Below are 13,957 nucleotides of genomic sequence, written 5' to 3'. Positions count from 1 at the left end.
AAATCATTAGAAGGGAAATAATTTTTAAGCAGCACGAAAATTTGCGCATCTAAAAAATTACTAGTCTTCTAATGAGTTATACTACCTTTTGCTAGCTTCTAATAAATTTTCAAGCTAAGTAACGTTGTCATCAAAGGTTATTATATACTATATAACAACGCTAATTACGTAAAAAAATATGAAACAGAACATACCGTTCGATTACTGATTGTTAATTAATTGAAAAAACGTTAGACAAACAGACAAAGTAGTTAGATGTCTTGTTTTGCACCCGCTAAGTCTTTCTGCACCGATGGGCGAAAAATCAAGCATATGTGCGAAGGAAAGGTATATAGCATGGGGGTGGAAAAGGGAGGAGGAACCAACCCGCGCTAAAAGTGAAGCACTGCTTTGAAGCTTGGGTCACCAGATGGGGTGTTCTTTGTTTACATTCAGAAGCTCGCTTGACAAGATTCTGATAGTATTTCGACACACGACAGTTCCATAGAAATCGAAAAAGGGACACTTTCGCATGAAAGAAACATTTAGAGTGTGATGGATAATAGCAATTTGTATAGTTTAGTGACATTTAAGCAAAAATCACATCTTGGTTATTTTTCGATAAATAACAACAGCGATTTTGATTACGAATTTGTTTTAAAAAATTCAAAGCTGTTGCACTACAAAAATAGAGATTTTAAGAAAAATGTTATGATTAAAGAATACTTATAATTTAAAAATAATACTTATAATTTTCATTCAAATTATATTCATATATATTTTTTATGTAAAACTTTCGGGTGTATGCTAAATTAGTGTAAATTACTTTACACGAAAAATATAGTGAATGCACAGAAATTAAAGATTTGCACATGCCGGAAATGATAAATAGGAAATATGTATGGGTATTTATGCATGTGCTTGCAAAAAGCATGTATCTGCCTTTGACAAAATACTTAAATATTCATTAAATTATTTATAAATGTATATGAAATGAAGAATTTATTCACTTATAAACAACTGTGAAAGTACTGTGAAGAAATCTAATTTATAATGATTATAAATGTTATCTAAATATATAATAATCTTCATATTGAATTGTAAACATAAATTGAAATCCTGTTGACAAATACGTTATAAAACTATTTAAGCAAGAATTGTTCGTATTGGAAAGCAATCTGTTAAAAGGTATTGTAAAGCAAATGCTATGAGATGCCCACTTAAGAACGTAATAAAGAGTTTTGGAATATGTATTGTTGAAATGAAGGGTAAAAAAAAAAAAAAAAAGAAATCTGATAAGTATAATTAAGAGAATTATTCCCCTTACATTTTATAATAACTCAGTTACAAGTTTTAAATAATACTTAAAAAAAAAAAAAACTTATTTTATTCGCTTTAAGTACTATTTAAAGTATTTCGCCAATTCCTAATAATTCTATAATTTAAAATGAACCGAAAAGAGCATTAATTATAAATTGACTTACATTTTTCGATTTAAAAGATGCCTCAGAAGCCAACAAATCATGTCATATTTAAGAAAATATTTTAGGAAGAAGCTCTATAAATAGAAAAGAAATAATGCATAATTTTAATATTAATAATACAACAAATTTTGATCTTAATTTTTGTACCTTAGCCGAATAAAATTGAATTACCTTAATTTTTTTTCTAATGTAATTAACGAAAACTTGTGAAAATATTTCATTCAAATTAAACTATTCTGAGAAAACTGTCCTGTGAAAAGTATAGCATTTAATTCTGTTCAGAATGAAATGTTGTTTAAAAATATGTTGTTTTCACATACTTAGGACTCTGAAGTGTTGTAGAAAAAGAAAATATATACATTTATATGTATATTTACGACGTAATTACAAAAGATTTACATCCGAACGCGTCAAATCCCATAGAACTCAATGATAAATGACCCAATGTTTTGGTCACCACGTAGGGATCGCCGGTGCTTCAGAGCAGGGTACGGGAGAAACTTGTTTAGGGCGACTCCATCTTACTTCCTACCTCCATGGTATGTAGAAAGGGGGGCAATTTCGTATTTGAGGAGAGTAAAAAGGGAACTTCGTACATCTTGCACGAGTTCAAAAGGTTAGGAAGAAAAGATGGGACAAAATAAAATTTAAAATAAATGGCCCAATAATAATAGAGAGGAAAAAAAAATGGCCTATAGAAAGAAAAGGAAAAGAAGTATAAAATATCCTAAAATACGATTGTGTCCATGAGTGTTGTTAAAAGGAGAAATATTTGTCTTCATTTACAATAAATAGTGTCTCACAAGTGTGTATGTGTGGTGAGGGTGTTTGGTAATGATGAATAGATGTGTTACTGGAGGAGAAAAAAATATTGACGATGTTACTTTGACGATGATTCATATAACTTTGTATTTCATACAAAGTTATATGTATGCTGAGTATATGCAAAGTAATATGTATTGCATCCTGAGATATCAACAAAAGTCATCATACAAAGTATATATTAATTTAACTAAAGTAACTTATGTTATTTTCGTTCCCAACATTTTCATACATTTTTCAAAAAACAGCAGCAGACAAACAAGATAGAACCATATACAATACAAGACCACAACCGTACACACACACACAATATATATATATATATATATGTGTGTGTGTGTGTGTGTGTGTGTGTGTGTATGTATGTAAATTACTGAGTATATGTATTAAAAACACAAATTAAACATAGTATTTATTAATTTATATATTATAATTTATTACAAAATTTATAATTTTACTATTATAATTTATTACTACTTAATTAATGCTAGAGACACGATGAGGGACCAGGACTTAGAAGAGAAGGGCTAGCTCATAGAGCTTTTTCGCCTGAAGCAGAAAGTGAGAAGTAATGACGTAGCCATGATGACACTGAGCGAGCCAATATAATTCACAGCTTGGAAATTAGCGTTTTTGAACCAGCGTTTAAAATGAGCTGTGTGTGAAAGATAGATATAATTTGGAAGAGGCAATGTTACTGCTTTATGCATTTTAGACTGAACCATTAAAAAATTTAATAATGCTTACTGAATTTTAAAATAATAGATAAAATGTGCTACTCTTTTAACATAAAGTTCCGTGTTTTTTTTTTTTTGGCATGTTTTTTATTTAATGCGCGTTTATTTCTAATCATTTCTTTAATTGCATGCTAACTGAGAAAATTTTTATACTGCTTCTAAGAAAACTATAATAGCAGCTATTTAAATTTACTCAAAAAACAACTTTACATTGACATAAGTTAAAACATATATGACATGTATGGCAACATTTCTGCTAACCTACGTTTGATTTTTTGCCTAATTGTAAATTTTACATTGTTATAATTCTCTTAATAGATATTTTTAAAATAATTTTGTAATTTATACTTATATCTATATTACAATTAAATAAATGTATATAAGATTGTTACCTTAATTTTGACAAAATAGCTTTATTCAGAGTACCTAAAACAGTTATTTAATTTTTCAAAAGTGTGAGTAAAGGAAGCAGGTGTTTTTATGCCAATTACTTTGATGTTTTATACTGTTATATTTTATCTAGAATGCTAATCTAGCACAAAATCTAATCAATAATTAGTTACGAAGGATACAATAAGAATAACTTTAACAAGTACTTAACAAAATTAGTTTGTTAAATACTTGTTATTCTTGTTGGTACTATTTTGGTACTATTCATAATACCGAAGATATTATCGATTAACTCATAGAAGTCAGATGCTTTCTGATTTCCTGTGGGGTAGAGTATACCTTTTGCGGTACTTTTTGAAAATAATGTCTTCTCTGGAGCGACTTTTTGTCTCTCGTTTCCCTTGACATTAAATAATTTGGTTTTAGTTTGTGACACAATTTGATTTCTTCTCAGTCTCTATTTAAAACCTCTTTAATAATACCAAAATTTAAAACAGTTACATCTTCTAAAACAAATCCTCTATCTAAAACGCGGTTTCTCAGTAATTTGAGGCAGAGCGCGAAATGAGACCTCTGATTAAAACAAACTGCACATTTTAAAAAGAACCAACTTAGTCCAATTTAGAGTCATAGCAGAGTTTTCAATCTATATGCATTTCGTCGAAACTGAGAACGCATATTTTTTCTACAGAATACAAATATTCGCCTCTTTCCTTCTTTAGAGTAAGAACATTACTTTGAATTCTTGGACTACACTAAGATTTAGAAAACACTAAAAAATAAAATAAACACCATTTCTTTAATTTGATAATACTAGGTAAAGATATTCCAATTTTTTTCTTAATTTTTTTTCTTTCCAAAAATATAGCTTTAAGATGACAGAGCTCTTATGAAAATGCAACGTGAAATATTTTCACTAGTCCACCTGATTTTTTTCTTGTTTTTCAGTAATGAATTAATCTAAGTCTTTATAAAAATAGGCTTTAGAAATTTTTCCAAATTCTCCAATTTGTGCTCCCCCTCCCCAAATTTCGCTATTTGATATTTTAATTTCTGATACCAATTTCTGTCTAGATGTCGTCCACCTTTGTCTTTGAGCAAACATTCTAAAATCTTTCTTTTCTCTATTTTTCCATACTTTAATACAATTTTCTAAGGATATTATTTTGTTCTTCAAATTATCAATGCATTCTTTTTTATCCTTAAACATTCAGGATGATCTACATTTTCATTTGTGAGTTTTATTTCAAAATCATTAAAATTTGATTTATTATTGTCATCATCAATTTCGATTTATTATTGTCATCATAATTTACTTTTGGCACAGCATTCCATTTCAACAGTTTCTTTTTGTGGCTATCCAAACAAGCGATTTTTCATATCATCTTCATAAACACTGCATAGAAAATGTTCGCTGCAGATTTTTCCGCTCTTCACATTAATAGAATCTTCTCTTGGACATTTGTGTATCCATTATTTCGTCAAAAGTAAACTCTCATTTGGATCCTTTGGTCTCATGAAATAAAATATCTCATCCTTTCATACTTCTGTAAGTGCTACGGCACGTTACTGCAGTGTAAAAAGCCATATTACGTAAACGATACTTTACAATATAGAATTTAAAATAAAAACTGACTAAAATTACATATATATAAATTATTTTAAATATATACATTATTAGAAAACAGATATATACATTATTAAAATTAATTTGGGATATGTAACCTCTAGAAAATCGTCTCGCAGCTCAATGAAACTACTGTTTTAAACGCGGGAAATCAGGACAGGTGGCATCACAGTGACGTCAGATTATTGCCTGTTAGAATAGCCAAGGAGGCTATTCTAACCTCCTTGGCTGCGAACGTCCAGCCGCTTGCCTCGGTGATCGCAGAGCCACCCCAGTTCGTATATTTACAAATGAGTTTTACAGAATTCCGCAAATCGGAACCCGGAAGTGTGTGCTACGTCATCACCGGATATGTACCTTTGATATCTCTGTTGGCAACAAAGCTTGGCGAGCATTTGGCGTTATTTTTTTTTCCGTAAATTTTTCCGCAAGCTGAAGAATTGGCGCGAATTTAATTTACGTGTTAATATTAGCGCGAGTGAGGTGTGTATTTTTTGCGCCATTTTTCTCGCATTACTTGAGCTATTTACTTTTTTTTTTCTATTAATAATTATTTGTATTTTGTTATATTTATGATTAGTGTTTGATTTGATTTTCATTTAATTTATAGTTGCATTTTATTTACAGTATATATTACCAAATTATTGATCTGTGTTTCAATTTGTAGTTGTGTTTGTTTTGTCGATATGCAACCAAAAAAGATGAAATTGCTTATAACTGGAGATTCAATGGTTAAATATTTACCTGCGAATCTTCTGAATTATGAAGTAGATTTACATTCTTTTCCTGGTGCAATGATAGAAAGGTTAAATCCTTTTTGGACAATCGATACCATTTGATTTTGGTACATGTTGGTACCAACAATTCGAATAACAATGTTGAAGTTATTCTTAAAAAGTACGATTGCCTCTCTAGGGATATTAAACTTTGAACCCAAATATCAATGTTATCATTTCAGATATCCTACCATGTGATGAAGATTTTTTCACAACTTTAAATCAGCGAGTAGCAGCTTTGAACCGTTTACAGGTAATTAGTAGAAAAGTTGTAGAAATTAATTCTCAACTTGAAAATTACTGCCAAAATTGAGAAGCTTTTTTTTGTTTGCAGGTTGTCTCATCAATTTGGAGCTAGGGATGTATTACACCTAAACAGTCTGGGGAACAAGAAACTTGTGGCAGTTTTTCTGGATAATATCAAGACTGTTATGACTTCAAAGCCAGTTTCTGCTAAGGTAAGTCATTTTGTATTGTCTTGTGTTTCATTTACTGCATTGGATTTTCCACCGCTGAGTGATTCTTTTGTTTCTGCAAGCCCTTCTTATCCTCTTTATTCAACTGTTTTGAAGCATGGTTGTGCTGTAGATGCTACTAAGAAGGCTAATTCTGATTTGAGAAATGCTGCTAAAGCTGCTTCTGGCTCTTGACTGAAGAGTGTTGCTATTCCTGGTGCTGGATCGCGTTTTAAATGTGTTGTCCATGGTGGTGACTTTCATTCAAGGAAAGCTGTTAACCCCACAGATGGTTCTAGTTTGCATCTGCAAAATGATACCACCCCTGGCTCACATCCTAAAAACGTTGCCAACCCAGATGCTAGCTCTCGGTCTCATTGCATGGTGGTGGATCACTCCGTAGAACTGATTCTGGTTTGCATGTAAGGAATGAGACTAAACCTAGATGTCATTCTAGAAATGTTGCCATACGTAGTGTTGGCTCTCATTTTAAGTATGTTTCTGTCCATGGTTTTGGTTCACATCCGAGGAATGCTGCCATCCCTTGCTCTGGTTCTGATTTGCATCCAAGGAACATTGCTACCCCTGTCCCATGCCCTAAGAATGTTGTCATTCCCGTTGTTGGTGTCCATGGTACTGGTGATCATCCGAAGAAGCTGCTTTTGGTTTGCATTCAAGGAATAACGTCACTCTCAGCCCCTGTCGTAGAAATGACACCCTTGCTGATGTTGACTACTCCAGACGTGTTGCAGTCCGTGGTTCTGGCTGTTTTCTGAGGAGCAGTGCTAGTTCCACTGTTAATTCTTCTACGAACACTACTGTCCCAATTGCTAGCTTTCAGAAGAATCCAATTCGTGCTTTTGGTGATGGTGTGTGTCCAAGGAAGGATTTGACTGTTAGTGGCGGTTTGCATCTGAAGAATGCTGCTTCAGCTGTTTTGCGCCTAAAAAGTGTAATGGCCTACACGGGATCATCACTAAAAAATGCAGTCGCTGCTGCTAGTTGTAGTGTACAGCAGGCAAGTGCTGTTTCTTTCAGTGATTGTTATCCATTGTATTGGCCTAAGTTTCTTTCACTTTAATAAATTTTGTTTACTAAAAGATCACGTAGAAAGCAGTGAAATTAATTGTCAAGAGAGGGAAAATAAGTCTATGTGTCCTATTCTGACTGGAGGGGGGGGGGTCCGAAATTGACTGTAATGCACCATCGCTTTACCCTAGAAAATGTGATGTTTGTAAAAAAAACTATAAAACTAAAAATTCTTTTAATAATCATAAAAAAAATTGTAAAGAAAAACTGAAAATGTTAAACTTTCATTAACTTCTCCTCAAAGTAATATTGCTATAAACATTGATAATGTTTCGAATGTTAAAACATTAGAAACCAAAGAATGTATTAATGACAAAATAGAAATGGCTTATCTTCATAAATGTGAAATATGCTTGACATATAAATCGAAAAATTCATTTTATAAACACACACACACACAAAAAAAAAAAAAAAAAATGTTCAAATAAACAAGTACCTGATTTAAAACAAAATTTTTCGTCTGTTTACCCTCAGAAATGTCTAAATTGTGATAACTGTTATCCTTGCAAATTATCATTTTTTAATCATAAGAAATTTTGCACAAAACTTAATAAATTGTATGTATGCTTCATACCTGATTGCCATAAGTCTTTTACATATGTTTTAAATTTTAATAAGCATTTAGCAGATGAACATAATTTAAATAACTTAAAAAAATATTCATTTGAAACAATGAGTTATTTTCAAGACTGGATAGAACTGGAAGGAACCTCGACATTTACTTCATTCAGGAAGTTTTCTAAAGTAACGAAAAGTTCTAAAACTTATCATTATTATTGTTGTCAGTTTACCACGCAAGGTTATTCTGATTTTAAAAAAGTACTAGTCGGAAAAATAAAAAATGTACAATTTCAAAAAATTTATGCTGTCCAGTCAGAATGTGGGCGTGTGAAGAAATGAATAAAATCTATGTTTTTTACTTTCCTAAACATAATCATGAGCAAAAGTTGGAAAATTGTAAATATCAGCCATTGAAACAAAGTACACGATGTTTGATAAAAGCAAATTTACATTTGTCTGTGCCTCCACAAAAAATAGGGATATCTTACAAGATGGATCAGGAAATCGCGAGAATAGAAATAAATTCCCCGTAAAGGAAAGCTTTGTCTCCCGTAAAGCTATTTGTGCTTATTCTAGATATTTAAACAATTCATTGCGTCCAAGTAGTGATGCAGTTTCTATTAATTCAATCATTGAAACTTTAAAATGTGAAGCATACAATCCTGTGTTATTATAATATATATTATAAGCCTCAGAATAATTCAACTTTGTACGGTCCAACTGATCTAGATAATCTTCCAAATCATAAAGTATCGTTTGCTTTTGGTCTTCAGACACGTGAACAGAAAGAAATGAGGATAAAAGGTTGTACAGAGATTCTATGTATCAATTCTCCGCATAAGACTAACCAGTATGATTTTTACCTTCTTAATCTTATAGTACCTGATGAATTTGGTTGTGGCTATCCAGTTGCTCATTTTATTACTAATTTTCTAGATGCTGACACTCTTTATTGTTTATTTAATAGTTTAAAGTGTCGTGTACCAAATTTATATGTAAACTGCATAATGACAGATGATGACAAAGTTACATATCCTGCATTTTCAAAGGTTTTTGGCCAAAATGTTAAGCATCTTTTATGTTTGTGGCACGTACGCCAAAGTTGGTTCTGACAACTTAATTCTAAAGTGGTAGATAAGGAAGTACGACAAAAAATGCTAGGAGAATTAACAAAAATATTACATAAAAGAAACCAGATCACTTTTCATGATCAAATAAGGAAGTTTTTGAATGACTATTCTAGGAAAAGTAGAGATTTTATTGAATACTTTTCTGAAAATTATAAAAATAGATTAGAAGAATGGGCTTTATGTTATCGGAACTTTCCACATGCATTTACTGATACTAACATGTACTGTGAATCTTTTCACAATCAGTTGAAAACTGTTTATTTTAAGCGGAGACATAATAGACGATTAGATATTTTAATTTCTACACTTCTGACAATTGAGAAAGATAAATATTTAAAGCATACCTATAAATTATACACTAATGTATCTCCCAGAAATTCCATTTTTTGTTTAAGTAGGCATCAGAGAGGACTAAAAATTAGGGACAGTGATGTAAATAAATGCTCTGATAATTCTTGGACTGTTTGCTCCCAGGCAAAAAATAAAATATATACTGTGCAGCATCTTTTTGAAATTTGTCCGTGTCAGGATTTTTGCTTTTATAGATGCCCTTAAGTATTGTGTCTCATTGTGTAGTCACTTGTATCATGGCAATTGCTTAGATAAATTGCTGTGCAAACATATACATAAAGTGCATTCATTTCTTAATAGACAAAATGATTGTATGTTTAATCCCTCAGAGATTAATCTTAAATCGAATCAGTAATTCAATGGAAATATGAAAGCAATAAATGTGTATTCTGTTAATCATTACATTCCACAAAGTATTGAACAGAGAGTAAATCCATGTGAAAAGTTTGTAGAAGAATTACTGCGATTAATAAGACAACCAAAAGTCCAAAATGTCATGTTAAAGTGAGTTCATATAACATTAAATTCATTAGTTTCAGAATGTAGGGGAATTTTAAACTCGAATGAAAATTCAAGAAGAGTTTCAAGTGCATCGTGTCCAATTTCACCAAATCAAAAACTTAACCCACAATTGTTTAAAACTTCTAAAAAAAGAAAATTACAGAAACATCAGCAGAACAAGAATCGAAGATTTTAATGATAGTGTAGATGACCCAGAAATAACCAGAAATAAATGAATGTGTGGAAAAGAAAATTAAATTTAAAGTCATACCATTTGATTTAAATAACAGTGATCAATATCTGTGTGATTTAACCAGAATTGATCAAAATAAATCTATAATTGATGCTTTTTTGTTTAAAATATTAAACAGTTATGAAAATTTTGCCTTTGTTAAGTCTAATTTACAAATACCTAAAGCAAATTCCTGTATTAAAGATCTGTTATTAACAAGATTAAAATCAGCAAAATTATTTTTTATCCCTGCAAATTTAAATTGTCATTGGATATTAATAATAGTAAATATTCCAGATATGGTATTTGAATTTTATGATCCACAAAATAAATCATGTGTGCAAGAGTATCAAATTTTAATTCATACATGGTGTAAGGTTTTAGCTAAAATATTTGCTACTAGCACTAAATGGAAAATAATTTATCCTTTGCATATTTTTCAAACTGATAATATGAGCTGTGGTGTTTTAGTATGCTTATCAGAGGATTAAAAATCAAAGTTTAAATATGCCAGTTAATATAACTGAATTCCGGAAAATGATATACGAGCATATAATTTTAAGTGATTGATATATTTAAAGAAATTAAAAATAAGAAATGTTTTTCAGGACAGCATTCCATTCCTTTGGTAATGCTTGAAAAATATAAAGTATAGTGGACAAATATTTTGCAGTTCATCTGCTGCCATACAGTTTCTATAAAAGATTTTTTTTTTTTTTTTTTTTTTTTTTGAGTTTGCTTTATTTTGTAATGTTATATGGCTAATAAACAAATAAAAATGCTTATGTTTGTATGTAACTTGGAAGTATAATAATAGTATAAAAGAAAATTGTTAAAGTAGGCAACAATGAGCCCTTTTGGCCAGGGTGATACCCCCCAATTGTGGATAATAGAGAATAGTTCATTTTATGTTAACAATGCATTCTCAGGGACCTACATGCCAAAATTTTCTCTTTTTTTTAAAGAGGAATCAGAAAATTTGTACTTTATCCCATTGACTGTGAAGGATTTCCTCAGGAATGATTGGTGGGTCTGTACCAATTTTCATGGCCAATGGGGTAATATGTAAGTACTGAAAATTTTTCTGTTCATAATTAATCTCATAACATATCTGATCATTTTTAATATTTCAGGTTTATGTTTGCAAAATGAATGGTGCATTGTTTTCAGTGATCTCGTGTTTCACAATTGAATTTAGTCTTCTTTATTTTTCAGTAAACGATGGATATCTGGTATGTATAAAGAGTCAAGAGCAAGCTCTGCCAGCAGAATTTTCTGAAACTGAAACTAGTACTCATAAATTTTGAAATAATATGGTTAAATAATAATATTTATACTCTATTCAAGGAATTTTATCTGATATGTCTTTATTTTCAGAAATAAAAGATGAATAAAAGCTATGTAAAATAATTATGTATTCTGAATAAAGTCTGGGAAAAAATTCTCCATTTTTGAATTGTTTTTTACTGAAAATTGCTCCACATATTATGAATTAGTCATCTGTGAAGCATAATATAATATAAGTATTGTTTCTTACAAGACATGAATAATACATTATCCCTTCTTAAATAAAACATATTTTCATTCTTTATTTCATCATCCATGATATCAATTGATTTTCATTAAGATTAAAAAACATTATAGTCACTTAAAAATGTGGACACTTTTGTTTCCTGGTTAATAAGAGTACTTGCATATTTGTAAGTTTCAGTATGCAAAGCCATATACAAATTAAACTTTCACACATTCCAATAACAGAAAAGGTCCTGCTCCCAATAATTAGATATTTTAATTTTCAACATTCAGAAACAAAGAAGTACGAGTGAACTTGCTGCTAATCAAAAAGATGAATATACTGGTCTTGTAATAGTTATGGAAAATGAGTGCTGAAGTTACAGCCCATTTTTTTAATTTTTAAATATTGCAAAATAAGGAGGCATAAAAATTTATGTGTCAGGCAAAGGGCTTGCGGTCTTTTACACAGAAGAGTTTAGCCAGATTTATCTAAAGCATTCAGGGAATTAAATATCTTGTAATTTTAATTCTAGAATAAGTCTTATCATTACTTAATAGTTAGATAATGCCTATTATTATTTCCTGTCATTACAGAAGTACTTGCTGAAATTTCTTTGTTTATCATTTGCATCAATGGTTTTAAAGAATTGAATTTTTTGCAGAACTCCAATATCCATAAATTGTTTGACACATTAAAAATAAGAGAATATTTGCTCTAAGCATATACATAAAATCCAGATTTGATTTAAACATTCATAACTAAAGAACAAACACTGCTTTTACAAAAGGCCATGTTTTCTCCCATTTTGCATCAGTTACAATTATTTTCATGCACATGAGTATATTTTGAAGTGTTAAATTAATTATCATTTCTATTCTTGGATGCTATATGCCTGAGAAAATAAAACTTAATGCTAATCTGTATCCAAAATCTGATATCTAATTATTAATCTACTAAACCAAAAGAAGGGTTTTATAGTGCATGAATTGGGCAAAAGTGTGCAGTTAAATTCAAACTTGTAATATTCTGTAGCAACCATTTAAAGTACGTAGAAATGCAAAGTAACTCTTCTTTGAGTTACTTTGCATTTCTACGTACACGTTCCCTAATGTTTTCATTAAACGTAAAACTTAACAATTCTAACACATTCATAAATCTCTTAAATTATTTGTATCATAGTATATTAGGAATGATTCTTGGAATTTAAGTGTTAATTATTTCATCAATGTTGAACTGTGCTGTTTTTATCCAACAGTGTGAATAAATGTGACTGATTATAACAGTAACTAATATTGTGATATGCAAAATAGGGGTGTAAAAGGCCTACAAACAACAAGCAATTCTAAAAATTGGGTCTAGTTAAGCACGGTTACTGATTAAAAACATCAGTGTCAGAAGTATATGGAATAAAATCTGCATTTTTAGAAAATGAGAGGCTTCATAAATGAATACGTAAGGAACCAAAAAAATATTTTTTAGAAATGAGATACTGTTCTGTATTGGTGTGTATGATTTATACTGAGAAACATGACATAAAAATTTAGATTATTTCAGATAGGATTTCACCAGAATATTTTGTGTTATGGTATATCATTTGTGTATATGGAAGTGATCTGTTCAAGATATAACTTTGTATTTTCATGCCAAAGATTACACCTACGAAACATGAAACATATCCTATGAACTTTGCAAGGTATGAACGAAACATAAAAATAAGAATTGGTTTTATTGGTGCAAATTTAAATGCAGTATACAGTATCAAATATGTACCAAACATTTTCCAGATTATCTAAACTGATAAGTAAAGACAAGAATACATCCAAGTACATATAAAATAAAATTGTTGTGAACTGTTGAAAAAAACTACAGAAAAATTTTAGATTTTGCTATGTTAAACCACGTTGCTTTGTTTATGGAAATATAAAAATTAAACGTGGCTTCTTCACAAACTTAATATATCTATAAAAAAGATTTTGTACTTTTCAAAAACGTTATCATAGGTTCAATGCCATATAAGCTATTTAAAGTTGTGTTCTATTATACATAACAGCCAAACCGATGTGATTAGGGAACCTAGAAACATTTGTATAGACTGGAATATAACTATTATATTCTCTGGATTCATAAAAATGCTGCAGTTAATAACATCACTGTTATCTTTAATAAAATTCTGAAATAATTCAGGTAATAATTAATAAAGTTTCATATGTGCAGAGGGGTATTTCTAGATCTATTCAGGCATAAGAATAGTTGTGTTACCTTTTGGACGCGAAATCCAAAGGTAGGAGTGAGGAATGGATGCATTTA

The 13,957-nt window shown here is 30.2% G+C and overlaps 1 protein-coding gene and 1 long non-coding RNA gene across 4 annotated transcripts in view; one reads left to right on the top strand and one right to left on the bottom strand.

Moving 5' to 3' along the window:
• Positions 1-314, bottom strand: part of LOC118192800 (RAB6A-GEF complex partner protein 2) — a 42,653-nt gene extending 42,339 nt beyond the window's left edge. The window contains exon 1 of one of the 2 annotated variants that reach the window (XM_035363811.2): positions 195-314. The gene's annotated coding sequence lies outside the window, so the exon portion shown is untranslated. Of the gene's footprint in view, positions 1-85; positions 106-194 lie in introns of those variants that run through there. The other variant, XM_035363812.2, reaches the window with a different exon arrangement.
• Positions 315-5,372: 5,058 nt separating this feature from the next.
• Positions 5,373-11,580, top strand: LOC146996964 (uncharacterized). 2 transcript variants are annotated; one of them, XR_015041829.1, is made up of 5 exons: positions 5,373-5,522; positions 5,998-6,068; positions 6,150-6,273; positions 11,100-11,199; positions 11,350-11,580. It is a non-coding gene; the product is annotated as an uncharacterized LOC146996964 (long non-coding RNA). The 2 variants fall into 2 exon arrangements; XR_015041828.1 differs by lacking the exon at positions 5,373-5,522 and having other exon boundaries at positions 5,551-6,068.
• The last annotated feature ends 2,377 nt before the right edge of the window (positions 11,581-13,957 follow it).

The sequence above is a fragment of the Stegodyphus dumicola genome, chromosome 6, assembly GCF_044657685.1.
Source record: "Stegodyphus dumicola isolate Sdum_Otavi_A_Nest chromosome 6, ASM4465768v1".
NCBI classification, from domain to species: Eukaryota; Metazoa; Arthropoda; class Arachnida; order Araneae; family Eresidae; genus Stegodyphus; species Stegodyphus dumicola.
Note: the sequence above shows the minus strand (reverse complement) of the source record. Positions and strands in the feature narration are given on the sequence as shown.